At 42.4% G+C, this 13,362-nt stretch overlaps 1 long non-coding RNA gene and 3 other non-coding genes across 4 annotated transcripts; all 4 read right to left on the bottom strand.

Annotated features, from left to right (window-relative positions):
- Window positions 1-5,384: 5,384 nt before the first annotated feature.
- Window positions 5,385-12,877, bottom strand: LOC119515932. Its single transcript, XR_005213174.1, has 5 exons — window positions 12,702-12,877; window positions 11,464-11,527; window positions 11,062-11,146; window positions 8,740-10,465; window positions 5,385-6,127 (listed from the first exon to the last, which is right to left on the bottom strand). It is a non-coding gene; the product is annotated as an uncharacterized LOC119515932 (long non-coding RNA).
- LOC119516244 lies at window positions 11,257-11,346 on the bottom strand. The gene has a single exon (XR_005213251.1). It is a non-coding gene; the product is annotated as a small nucleolar SNORD12/SNORD106 (small nucleolar RNA).
- Window positions 11,612-11,703, bottom strand: LOC119516246. The gene has a single exon (XR_005213253.1). It is a non-coding gene; the product is annotated as a small nucleolar SNORD12/SNORD106 (small nucleolar RNA).
- A 78-nt stretch (window positions 12,878-12,955) lies between the features above and the next one.
- Window positions 12,956-13,047, bottom strand: LOC119516245. The gene has a single exon (XR_005213252.1). It is a non-coding gene; the product is annotated as a small nucleolar SNORD12/SNORD106 (small nucleolar RNA).
- Window positions 13,048-13,362: the final 315 nt, after the last annotated feature.

The following is a 13,362-nucleotide window of genomic DNA, read 5'->3' as shown; positions in this document are numbered from 1 at the left end:
ACCTGGCCAAGTTGATACATGAACATAACCATCACAGTAGTATTCCTTTTTCTTCGATTTTTTGAAAGAGTTCGAGCAGGAATGGTGTCAATTCTTTTTGGAAAGTTTGGTAAAATTCACCTGTGAAGCCATCTGGCCCTGGGCTTTTATTTGTAGGTAGATTTTTGATGACTAATTGGATTTCTTTTCTTGTGATTGGGTTTTTTTTTTTTTTTTTTTTGAGGTCTTCTATTTCTTCTTGAGTCAGTCTAGGTTGTTCATGTGTTTCCAAGGAAATTGTTCATTCCCTCTAAATTGTCTAGCTTTTTGGCATACAGTTGTTCATAGTATCCTTTTATGATTTTTTTTTTATTTCTTAAGGATCTGTAGTAATTATCCTGCTTTCATTTCTGATTCTGTTTATTTGTGTCTTCTTTTTGACTTTGTCAGTCTAGTTAACGGTCTTGTCAATCTTGTCTATTTTCTCAAAGAACCAACTTCTGATTTTATTTATTCTATTGTTTTGTTGTTGTTATTGTTGCCGTTGTTCTTCAGCTCATTTATTTCTGCTTTGATCTTTGTTATTTCTTTTCTTCTGCTTGCTTTAGGGTTAGTTTGCTGATCATTCTCTGGCCTCTTCAGCTGTTCAGTTAGGTCTTTGTTTTTTGCTCTTTCTTGCTTTTTCATATATGCATTTAGAGCTATAAATTTCCCTGTCAGCACTGCCTTTGCTACATGCCATAGGTTTTGATATGCTCTGTTCTCATTTTCATTTGTCTTTAGATATTTACCTATTTTTCTTGCAATTTCCTCTTTGACCCACTGATTGTTTAGGAGTGTGTTGTTTAACCTGCATATATTTGTGAAAGATCTGGTTCTTTGGTGGTTGTTGATTTCTAGTTGCATTCCATTATGGTCCGAGAATATGCTTTGAATAATCTCTATCTTTTTAAATTTATTAAGACTTGTTTTGTGCCCCAGCATATGATCTATCCTGGAGAAAGTTCCATGGTTGCTAGAGAAGAATGTAAATCCTAGTACTTTGGGGTGTAATGATCTGTACATGTCTGTTAAAGCTAATTCATTTATCGTATTGTTGAGATTCTCAATTTCCTTATTGGTCCTCTGTCTAGTTGTTCTTTCTATAGAAGAGAGTGGTGTATTGAAGTCTCCCATGATTATTGTAGAAATATCTATTGCTCCTTTCAGTTTACCCAACGTTTGTGTCATGTATTTTGGAGCTCCTTGATTAGGTGCATAAACATTTATGATTGTTATTTCTTCTAGTGAATTGTCCCTTTTTAAAATATATAGTGTCCTTCTTTGTCTCTTATGACATCTTTTGCATTTAAAATCTGTTTTGTCCGATTTTGGTTGTAGCTTGTGCATAATTTTTTTCCCCATCTTTTCACTTTCAGTCTCTTTGTGTCGCAGCGTCTAAGACGAGCCTCCTATAAACAACTTACTGATGGGCCATACTTTTTAATTCATTCTACCAGTCTATCTTTTAATTGGAGAGTTTTAATCCACTCAAATTCAAAGTTATTACTGTGAAGGGAGTTCTTGAATCAGCCATCTTATCCTCTGGTTTTTAGTTTTCATATCTTTTTCCCTTTCTCTTTTTTTCCTTTAAGTTACCCTTACTAATATTCTTCAGTTCTGTGCTCTTCTCCAGACCTCACTATCCTTTGTTTTTTTCTCAGCTGGTAGAGCTCCTTTTAGTATATTCTTGCAGGGCAGGTCTCATGTTAACAAATTTTCTCAGCATTTGTCTGTGAAAGTTTAAAATTCTCCCTTTGAAGGAGAGCTTTGCTGGATAAATGATTCTTGGCTGGCAATTTTTCTCTTTCAGAATCTTAAATATGTCACACCATTGCCTTCTTACCTCCGTGGTGCCCACTGTGTAGTCAGTACTTAGTCTTATGTTGTTTCCCTTGTATGTGGTGAATCGCTTCTCTCGCTGCTTTCCAAATTTCTCCTTCTTTCAGCATTTGACAATCAGTATATGTCTCAGAGTGGGTTTATTTGGATTTGTTCTATTCGGAGATCGCTGAGCATCTTTGATTTGCATATTTATGTTATTTAGAAGGGTTGGGAAGTTTTCCCCAACTATGTCCTGAAACACTCTTCCTAACCCTTTACCCTTCTCTTCTCCTTCTGGGACACCAGAGTCTTTCATTTGTTTGCTTCATGTTTGTCCATCATTTCCCTGAGATTTTCGACTTTTTTTCACCATTTGTTCTTTTGTGCATTTGCATGCAATTGCTCTGTCCTCTAGTTCCCCTATTCTTTCTTCGCCTCTTCAAATCAGCTGCTGTGTGTCTCTGGAACATTTTTTATTTGATCCACAGTGTCTTTTATTTCCATAAGCTCTGCTATTTTTTATTCTTTCAAATTTTTCTTTATGCTCTTCTAGAGTCTTCTTGATTTCCTTTATGTCTTTAGCCATCTCGTTCGAATTGTTTTGGAGATTTTTGGGTACTTCTTTAATTAATTATTCCAAATTTTGTGTCTCTTCTAGCTTTTTAATTTGTTCATTTGGTTTGTCCATATCTTCTAGATTCTTCAAGTGCTTTATGATTTTCTGTAGGCTTTGGGGCATGTGCATGTCTTGATAAGGTATTTTGGGAAATGCAGGATTATTTGAGCATTTATATATAATTTGGCAGAGGTACAGCTTGCTGGAACATGGTTTCCATATCCTGCAAGCAGGTGGCGCTCTAGAGAAACCTTTTACTTTCAAGCCTGTCTTCCCGGAACTTCTCCTATTGCACTGGGTGGTGTCCGAACTGTGGCATGGTGGGGATCCAATCAGTGCACCAGTTCTCCGTGTGCACTGGGGACTGCCTGCCCTGGGGCTGTGATGTGGACCCTGCGCAGTTCGGCAGGGGATCTGCTCAAGGGTACCCTGCAGCACAAACGTGCCCTGCTCCCTGCCTATCCTGTGCCCACAAGGCTCTGGGGTGTGGGAGCAGTTCCTGATGCTTCCATATGGCACCCACTCCTATCCCCGCCTCTTGCCAGTGCACAATCCAGACTTTTGTCAGGGGAGAGAAAATGCTGCCTCCTGGGTTCCCTCATGGGAGCTCCTGGCCATATGGCTGTGAAAGATCACCTCCCCAGCTAACTGCCAAGGAGGGTGCATGGGAGTGGGAGCCACTACACACTCTCTTGCCTGGTGGCCCCAGGAGGCAGTCCCAGCCAAACAAACTCACCCTGTCCCTTGAGGCACTGTCTGTCCGCATTTTTTCCCCCACATCCCCACCATGCACTGTAGAGGCCCTCTATAGCCAGTCAAACCCCAAAAACATGGACCCGGGTGTCCTCCAGCCCCTCTCTAGTTTCTTTCATGGAGGAGAAGCCCACTCCACCTCACCCACTCCACCATCTTCCCAGAAGTCCAGTATGTAATCTTTCGAGGCTGGCTTTTCTCAGCATAATTTCTTTGGGATCCATCCAAGTGGTTGCATGCATCAGTAGTCGTTCCTTTTTACTCAGAGCCCATGATTTTAATCACTGTGGTGACCATAACTATTACTAATTGAGCACTAACCCTGCGCGAATCACTATGCAGTCATCTTCCTCTGTGACCCTTACAGTTACCCTAGGAGGAAGGTAATGTGGTTATGCCCATTTTACAGACGGAGAATCTGGAACTAAGAGTTGTAGAATCACAAGCCGTCTACCAGAGGCTGGAATCACTTGTAAAACTGCTCTGCTCCTAGTAAACGAGGGAGTGCAGTTTCGGGGGGAGGGTCCACACTACCTCCTGAACCTGTCTCCCCCACATACAAAATGGGATAACTAACAAGGCTGGGGTACAGATCAAATAAGATAATTTAGTATAGTATTGGCCCATGGTGAGCACCCAATGAGCACATTTATTCTTACGCTTCCTGACTCAGACTTTCTATCTCACTGTGATAGGAAGATTTGTTTACTCACCAGATTATTGTGTCCCTACTATGTGCTAAGCAATATACAGAAACAATTGTACTGAATTTCACAACTCTCTGAGGTAGGCACTGTTATGAACCCATTTCACAGATGAGGAACTGAGGCTTACAGAGGTGAAGTAATTTGCCCAGTATCCCTCAGCTACAAGGATAAAGAGGTAGGATGAGACTGAAGCCTCAAAGATTTGGTGTGACTCGGCAAGGTTGGCATCCAAGGCCTACCACTGCTCTGGAGCCAGAGAAGCCTGACCTCAGCAAATGCCTGGTTGGCAGGCAGAAAAAATGGGTCCAATATGGCCAGATTTTCAAGAGAAGCCAGAAATCTGGATTTTCATGTGCAACCTCCTGATTTTTCGCCTTTAGCACCCAAGATGACTCAGATTCAATGATTCACTAGAACTCACAGAACTCAGAAAAGCTTTTATAGTTTATTACAATGAAACAAAACAGATTAAAGTCACCAGAGGGGAAAAGGCACATAGGGCAGAAATCAGGAGAACCCAGGAGCAAGCTTCCAGTTGTTTTCTCCCAAAGGTGTTGAACAGACAAATGCTTAATTCCCCCATGCAGTGTTGCCAACCAGGGAAGCTCCATAGCCAAGGCTTTTATAGTGGGTCAGTCACGTAGGCATGCAGTACCCAAGTGACTGACCTGAACCACAGTCTCCAGTCCCCTAGAAGACAAACTGATAAAGCATGGCAGGACACCCCAAGGCCTCACCTCAGAGGTCATCTCAAGAGTCAATTAAAGGCCAGACTTTTTTTTGTTGTTAATTTCTTTTTTTTTTTAAATTCAGTTTTATTGAAATACATTCACACACCATACAATCATCCATTATATATAATCCTCTGTCCACAGTATGATAACAGTTATGTGTTCATCACCACAATCTGTCTCTGAACATTTTCCTTACATCAGAAAGAACCAGAACAAGAATAAAAAATAAAAGTGAAAAAAAACACCCAAATCATCCCCCCATCCCACCCCATTTGTCCTTTAGTTTTTAACCCCATTCCTCCACTCATCCATACACTAGATAAAAGGGGTGTGATCCACAAGGTCTTCACAATCACACTGTCACCCCTTGTAATCTACATTATTATATAATTGTCTTCAGGAGTCCAGACTGCTGGGTTGGAGTTTGGTAGTTTCAGGTATTTACTTCTAGCTATTCCAATACATTAAAGCCTAAGAGGTGTTATCTATATAGTGCATAAGAATGTCCACCAGAGTGACCTCTCGACTCCATTTGGAATCTCTCAGCCACTGAAACTATTTCGTCTCATTTTGCATCCCCCTTTTGGTCAAGAAGATACTCTCAGTCCCACGATGCCGGGTCCACATTCATCCCCGGGAGTCATACTCTGCGTTGCCAGGGAGATTTACACCCCTGGGAGTCGGGTCCCACGTAGGCGGGAGGGCAGCGAGTTCACCTGTCGAGATGAAAGGCCAGACTTTTGGAATGTGCAGGGTTTGGGCAACACAAGCCTGCTGTGTGAACTCTTGACTGCATAGCACTTAATTCTTACAAAAGTTCTCCTACTTATCTTCCTGCTTCCCTCTTTGCCTATAGTCTGTTCTCCACACGGCACCAGGAGGAATTCTGTTGAAATCAAAGTTATTCATTTCTCTGCTCAAAATTGCCCATTGCTCCCATCCCTCTCAAGGCCGTGTGTGACTAGCTTCCTACTATCCCTTACTTCAACTCCTCTGGGCTTCAGCAACACTGGTCTCCTTTCTACCCCCTGAACACAACAGGCATGTTTTTGCTTCAAGGCTTTTCACTTGTCTGTGATGCTTTACCCTGGTGATAACTCCCTGATCTCCTCCTTCAACTCTGCACACAAATTATCACCTTTACAGTTTCCAACTGCTTCCACAGTCCCTATCCCCTTTCTCAACTTCAGTTTTCTCCATTGCACTTATCACCTTGTTTCAGTTTCCCAGCTGCTAAAATAAATACCATACAATGGGTTGGTTTAAACAATGGGGATTTATTGGCTCGTGGTTTTGAGGATTTAAGTCCAAAATTGAAGTATCAATGAGGCAATGCTTTCTCTCCAGACTGGTGTTCTGAGGCTGGCTGCCAGCGATCCTTGAGGTTCTGTGGCTTTTCCATCACATGATGATGGTCTCTCCTTTCTCTTCCAGCTTCTAACTTCTCATGACTTCCACGGCATTCTCTATAAGGCCTCCAATAAAAGGATTAAGACCCTGCCTGATTCAGCTGGGCCACACCTTAACTGAAGCAATCTCATTAAAAGGTCCTCTTTACAATGGGTTCACACCCAATGGAATGGATTAAGATGTTTTTTGGGGGTAGATAACTCCAAGTCACCATAAACCTAACAGCATACTACAGTATATATTTTTTACCTTTGTTTCTCTCTTCATCAGCAATGTCAGCTCCAATGCAGGCAAGAATTTTCCTGTTTTGTTAATTATTGTATACCTAGCACCTAGAGCAGCTTGATAAATATTTACGGAGTGAACTGTTGTGTCAATACATTTTTAAAGAAATATTCCCAGCACCCTAAAATGTGTTTTCAGGTTGCTAGTTTTTGAGTGATGATTTAAGGACTCATTGTTTTTTGCTTTATTGAGCACCTACTATGTGCAAAGAATTGCTATAGAAACTGCAGGGTATGAAAAGAATTGAAAAACACTTCTAGCTCCAATAGAAGGCATCAGGTTGGAGAGACAAAAGTAAGGGCTTTGGAGTCAAACACACCCGAGTTTATGATTCTCTTATGTAGAGCTGGGGAACCACAGCTCTCTGAGCCTCAATTTCCTCACCTGTCCAAGTGGAATTAGGATAATGCTATTTCTATCCTCACAGGGCTGTTGGGATGAGTAAAAAAGATGTGCATGACAAGTGCTTTATCACAGTCCTGCCACAAGGTGTGTACCTAACACATTCTTTCATTTAACCAATATTTACTGAGTGGCCTACAATGTGCCAGCACTGTGTCACAAGTTGAAGAGGTGGCCACAAATAAGTTACAGACTGTCCCGGTTTGAATATATTATGTCCCCCAAAACACCATTATCTTTGATGCAATCTTATGTGGGCAGATGTGTTAGTGCTGATTAGATTGTAATTCTTTGAGTGTTTCCATGGAGATGCACCCCACGGATGACTCTGATTAGATCATTTCCATGGAGGTGTAGCCCCACCCATTCAGCATGGGCCTTGATTAGTTTACTACAGTACTATATAAACTCAGACAGAAGGAGGGAGCTTGCTACAGCCAAGAGGGACACTTGGAAGAATGCACAGGAGCTGAGAGAGGAGCTGCAGCTTAGACATTTTGGAGATGGCCTTTGAAAGCAGACTTTTGCTCCAGAGAAGCTAAGAGAGGACAAACGCCCCAAGAACAACTGTGACATTTTTGAGGAGCTACAGCCTAAAGAAGAACGTCCTGGGAGAAAGCCATTTTGAAACCAGAACTCCGGAACAGATGCCAGCCATGTGGTCTCCCAGCTAACAGAGGTTTTCCAGACACCACTGGCCATCCACCAGTGAAGGTACACAATTGTTGACACTTCATGGCCTTAAGACTAACTGTGTAACCAAATAAATCCCCTTTATAAAAGCCGATCCGTTTCTGGTGTTTTGTGAAAAGGCAGCATTAGCAAACCAGAACACAGACGATAAACAAGCATGCTACCAAATACATATATATATAATTGCATAATTCATGTATAGTACATGTGTATATTAGACATTTAATAAGTAATACGGAAAGGGACTATTTTGGATAACTCCCAGAGAAGGTATTCCAGGCAGAGGGAACAAAGTACAAAGGTCCTGAGATAGCAGTGATCCCAGTGATGGAGGAACAGCAAGGAAGCTCATGTGGCTGATTCAGACTGAAGGAGAAAGATGAGGTGAGAAGTTGAAAGAATTTACTTTGCACAAGATAGGGACACATTGGAAGGTGCTGAGCAGGTGATGCCATCTGACTTCAGTTGTTACAGGTCCACCCTGGCTGTACATGGAGAACAGATTATGGAGAGCACTGGTGAGAGAGACCAGTATTTCCAGTTTAAATAGTGGAGGGTCAAACCTGGGAGGTGGTAGCAATGACAGATAAGAGGGGGTGAGACTGAAAACAGGATCTGCTGACAGTCGCATGCAGGGTGAAAGCAAAATGTAAAAAATGACTCAGGTTCTCAACCTGAGCAACTAGACCGATGAGGTTGCTAATATCTGGGAAGGTACAGGTTTGTGTGGGGAAAGCAGTTCAGGTTTAGAAATAAGTTTGTTACCTAAGAGGAGATATCTCCTTATTAGCTATCTAAAAAGAGATACCAAACAGTAGTTGGATAGACAAATCTGGGATTTGAGCAAAAGAAATAAACTGGGATTCATCAGCAGGATGGTAATTAAATCTATCGGGACTTGATGAAATCACCTGGGAGAAGATAGAAAGAGAAGTGGTAACCACAATATTCATAATGGGTGTGGAATTTGATGAAGTGGTGCCTTGAAGGATGAGTAACATTTCTGGACAGATGAAGATGGGGAGAAGGGCATTCTAAGCAGAAGGAACAGCAAGGGCAAAGAGGGCAAACGCATAAAACTTGATCAGAGAATGGTAAGCACTAGACAAAGTATTGAATGCATGAAGGGGGAACACAAGTCAGGAAACATACGGCAAGGCCCAACATAAAGAGCTTAGACTATCATAAAAAAAACCTGAGAAAAGCCAGTTGGTTGATGATCAAGATGTCAAGACCAGTACAGAGAGGGCGTTTGATTTCAGAACTGTTACTGATCTATTACTGTGTAACAACTTACCTCAAAACTTAGTGGCTTTAAAAACATCATCTCAAATGATAACGCTGGTCCTCTGCTTCCAGGATTCTCAGAAACTGCAGTCAAGGTACCAGTCAGGGTTGTAATCATCGCAAGGCTCGACCGGGAAAGCATCTGCTTCCAGGCTCACTCCTGCGGTTGGTGGCAGGATCTGAGTCCTGACAGTCTGCTGGATTGAAGACTTAGCTCTTTGCTGGCTGTTAACTAGAGGCCACCCTCAGGTCATGGCCACATGGGTCTCTCCAACATGGTAGCAAGCCAAAGAGGGAGGGAGGTAGGAGGGGAGGCTTTGGTCCAGCTCGAAGTGACAGGCAATTTATTCACCTAGTCTAGAAGGGTACAGCAGGCTTGCCGTTTCCCCTCACCAGCTAGGTCTCCGAATTCCAGAAACTGTTCCTCTTTACCATTTCCAGCCTTGAGGTGCTGCCTCTACTAGATCTAGATTATTTAAACATCCCTTGAGGTTTACACATACGTGGACCACCCCAGCTTTTCACACTATTATCCTAATTTTGCAAGCCACTTATTGTCTGATGAAACCCTGACATACTAGAATATACAACAGGAAGTCGGTACCCATTATCTACAAGTTAAATTTAGCTCTTAACAGTCCTATCTTCTATTCCGGCTGTGCCAGATAGCAGGCTAAAATGCATGCTTTTTAATCCTCCATTTCTAGTTGTCAGCTGAGGAAACTGATCCTCAGTGGGGAAATAGGAACCACAATACCAGTCCTAACCGTTCGACTGCACAGCTCCATAGTTGGGGAAAATGAATTTGCTACCCTGCCTTTTGAGTTTACAGAAAAATTGAGGGAAGAACTGGTCAATTTATACTGCAGTGAATCAACATATCAGCCTAGGGTTCAGGGGAGGAGGTTCATAGTTCCAAAAATACAATCATGCAATGTAATGGTTAAAGTCAGTAATTTTGCTAGGTGCCTTAAGCCCTGAATGAAACTCCCATCACACTTCCAAGTACATCGATTTCATTTTGGCCTTCCTTCCCTTGAGACTGACAGAACGCAGTGAGCAGCCTGCATTCTGCTGAAGTGTCTGCGTTCTAGGTAAGAGTTCCCTTCATTCACTCCACACCCTAACACTTTCTACGGGGCATGCCTGCTCCTTCTCAGTTGCCTCTGCCAGCCCCTTTTTATTTACCCAAACCTACTGAACTCCTACTCAGTCACCTGAGTAGATCTGTCACTGACAGTGTAGTGGGAGCATCTGATTCTGTAATTTCCAATACAAAATCCAATCTATGAGCATGAATACATGTGGAATGCAAGCCCTGCAAAGGAACAAATTTCCCCCTAGACTGATCTTCCACACACAAAAACCTGGGACGAGTAATTAGCAAATGAATGTTGTAGACAGCTGGTGCCATCCCTGCTCATTCCTTATTACCAATGTGCAGACCAAACACAAGAACATTTTGATTTAAAGATTTTATTTTCTTTCTTCAGATACATAGGACACAAAGCCGAAAATTTTACTAAGGTCTAGTAATTCTTGATCCTTCAAAGAAACAGAATCAGGCTTTTCAACACTGGATAAATATCAAACCAAGAGTAAAATAACCATAGTAGGACCAGGCAAATTCTCAGGAAAACAAAGGGACAGTTTTTTCCTTTCAGATGAAAAACCTCCTAAAAAGAAATGGATTCCCAGTGTTCCACCATTCTGATCTTAAGTGGTAGTTCTTTGGGCTACGGAAGGAACATGGTTGAAATGGCAAGTTAACAGCAGGCAGTTTGGAGACTACCCAACACCTTCTCTCCTGCACTTTGGCCAAGCCGACAATCTAGTATTTCTATTGCCAAAAGTAGCTTCCAATTGGCAAAGCTTATTGTGGGGTTGTACAAGTCAGCCTAGCATTTTCTCAATTAGTATGGTTATCTGCTACACAAAAGTTCCTACCAGACATGGGAGTTTCCACTGCCCAGTCCCCCCCCCAAAAAGGTAGGCACTTTTTAGTAGGCAATGCTGTTTTAAAAGAACAGGGAAAGGGGAATTTAAAATAGCACAATCTCACTAGAATTTGAATCCTAGCTCAAATAGCCATATGACTAAGAACTACTTAACAATACCTGCCAAATAACTCAATTTTATCCATGTCTTTCTTACAAGACCTAGTATCAGTAGGCCAACACCAGTACTGAGGAGTGACCAACCATTCTCCCCTCCTGTTTTGTACTCAAAGTGGAATTAGGCCCTGAGGTTACTCCTAAGCAAGCAAAACCTTTAATGGGCCCACTTTATTTTGGGGTTGATACCCGGAAACCACCGTTTACAGAAACCTCACCTGTTAGAGATGTCAGGGTGAAACATGAACCAAGCCAAGGGAAGATATCAAAACTTATTATCTAGTGGCACCCATGGCTCCTGATCTGTGGAAAGTGAACAGATAAAACAAAAATAAGATAGATGGAAGCAACAAACTAGAACAAGCCAGATTCCCATTAAAGAAACACTGTCAGTGACAAGCAGAAAACAAGGAGCTGATGCATCAGACAAAACTGGCTAATAGCATGTAGATCAACAGGGTCGATCTGATGGGGAAAAAAGTTACGTCATCAACTGCAACAGCCAAGTAAGTCAGAGACAAGACTACAAGGGGGTATATTCCAATACTGGAAACCAGTTGCCACCTCTCCTAGATCATAGGGCATCTATTCAGCTAAGGAGATACATGAGTACAACTTACCAATCATTTCCCACCATAGGAATCATTCCAGTCCACTCAAGTCTGGCTCAAGCTGGCAACAAACCTGAAAGTACAGAGTTGAGCTCCCATCATCTAGGTGCCCAAGGTATCTTGGCGGAGAGGGGGTAGCCAGGGAGGAGCTGCTCAGGCTGGCATATCAGACAGATAATGGCTTAAGAGAATTTAGATCAACATGGTCGATCTGTCGGGGAAAAAAGTTCAGTCATCATATATGCCAGCAGGAACCTCTTAGCTTCTCAAGGGCTGCTTCTAGAAGCTGAAACAGGACTTGTATTGCATCCTAACATAAGACAGCAGCAAATATCTGTCTCCAGAGCTCACATTCTATAAGAACCAGTGTCACTAAGCAGTGTGGCTTGGAATGGTGCAACAGTTAAGTGCCTCACTAGGAAGTGAAAAAATGTACAGTTGGGAAGTTTGACCAGCTAGCCCAAAAGGAACAGGTTTGACTTTCCTAAAAAGTTAACACATGTCGGAAATAAAGCGGTACCTGTAAGGGAATAAACGCTCTCTCGGTTCTGGAGGAGAAAAGAATTTATTTACGATCTTGCAAGATGGGGCGTCCAGCCAAACACGTGGAAGGCTGGCGCCCCAGAGGAAGAGAATGGTGATCTTTAAATCTCCTACTCCTAATTTGCAAGTCCCTCCCGTTTCCCCATTGACTGGGTACTACAGAGGTTACAGCCTATCCGAGAACACTAACTAATTCATCTTTTGAGATTTTAATTTGTACAGCCAATCCCAGAGAGCCAACTAGCTCATTATTGAGATTTTGAACTGATTAGCCAATCCCCCCCCAAATTTTTAGTTTTTTGCCGTGAGTTCCCACCTCTGATACTACCTCATGTCTCTTTACATCAGGCAGATTCTCTCTTCTCTTTGTCTGGGGCTTGTTTAAACTGGTTTTGCCTCCATTTCCCTTATTCCATGCTGTCTCTATGTGAAAACGAAACTTATTCCTTTCTTATAACACATTATCCACTTTCTTGTAAATTTAAGTACACAGAGAAGCCCAGAATATGCAGTAAGGGGCATTAAAAAATTAAACACCTTTTACACTTCAGGTTATTCCAGTTTGCACAATTATCTCTTGAACCTCTTCTCACTAGAAGCATAGGTCCAACAGGTAATCTTCACTTAACTTCACAGAAATATAAAACATACAAAACGTTTTGTTTTTAAAGGATATTCATCTAGTCCATAATAGGTACAACTACCTTTAATTAAGCCTTTCATGTTTTTCTCCAAGTTTGCCTAGCAAATCATGAAGCTCCCCAAAGCTGTTGTGTTTCCTACAACAGGCAGGTCAGGAGGCCGAAGGTGAGGGGTGTATGCACGAGGTTCCCTCGGCAGCCCGGCAGTCCACCTCTATTTTGTACACTCCAACCGCGCTAACCTGCGAACCAACAAAGAAAAGGCATCAGTCACCATCTTCCCACCGCCGGAAATGAACAGGGCCGGGCCTTTTCAGGCTGGTCTATCAGAATTAACTGGCAAGTTATTCAAACACATCAACATTGTCGATCTGATGGGGAAAAAAGTGAAGTCATCATTTACACCAGCCAAGGGCTTCTCAGGTCCGTACAGAAGGCGCGGATTTTTCAGCTCTACATGATCGCTCACCGATCCCCCAACCCCCTACCACACACACAGAAACACGACCCTCAGGCCTATTCAAGGCCAGAACTGGAGAAGAGAAGCCAAGAGAATGTGGAGACCAACGGGCCGCAAACGAGGCTGCACAAAGAGGGAAAAGGAGGACAAAAGGTCTAGAACGATATCTCCACTCACCACACACGGTAGGGACAACAATGAATAAAGCCCCAACCAAATAACAGTCGACGGAAGAGTCTCACAGGAAAAAGAACGACGAGCTCC

The sequence above is a fragment of the Choloepus didactylus genome, chromosome 19 (genome assembly GCF_015220235.1).
Source record: "Choloepus didactylus isolate mChoDid1 chromosome 19, mChoDid1.pri, whole genome shotgun sequence".
Taxonomy (NCBI): Eukaryota; Metazoa; Chordata; class Mammalia; order Pilosa; family Megalonychidae; genus Choloepus; species Choloepus didactylus.
The sequence above is the reverse complement of the archived record's forward strand: the minus strand, read 5'-3'. Positions and strand labels throughout refer to the sequence as shown.